Genomic DNA, 309 nt, shown 5'->3' with positions numbered 1-309 from the left:
GGAGACAAACGTGAGCAAGATCCTGGAATCACACTGGAATTTCTCTCCGGACATTTCTCCTATATTTTCCCTATTATTTTACGATGTTCTGCCATTGGTACAATACTTGTTGGTCACAGAATGCCTTATGCATTCTTACCCTGCTAGTCCCTTGTCCTAGGGCAGGGGTTCCCAATCCTGGTCCTCGGGCCTCCTGTTTTCGATGTTTCCTGCTCCAACACACCTGATTCAAATGAATGGTCGTTATCCAGCCTAATAATGACCATTCATTTGAATCAGGTGTGTTTGGAGCAGGGAAACATCGAAAAC

Source organism: Osmerus eperlanus, chromosome 2 (assembly GCF_963692335.1).
Source record: "Osmerus eperlanus chromosome 2, fOsmEpe2.1, whole genome shotgun sequence".
In the NCBI taxonomy this organism is placed as follows: Eukaryota; Metazoa; Chordata; class Actinopteri; order Osmeriformes; family Osmeridae; genus Osmerus; species Osmerus eperlanus.
This window is presented reverse-complemented; position numbering follows the sequence as displayed.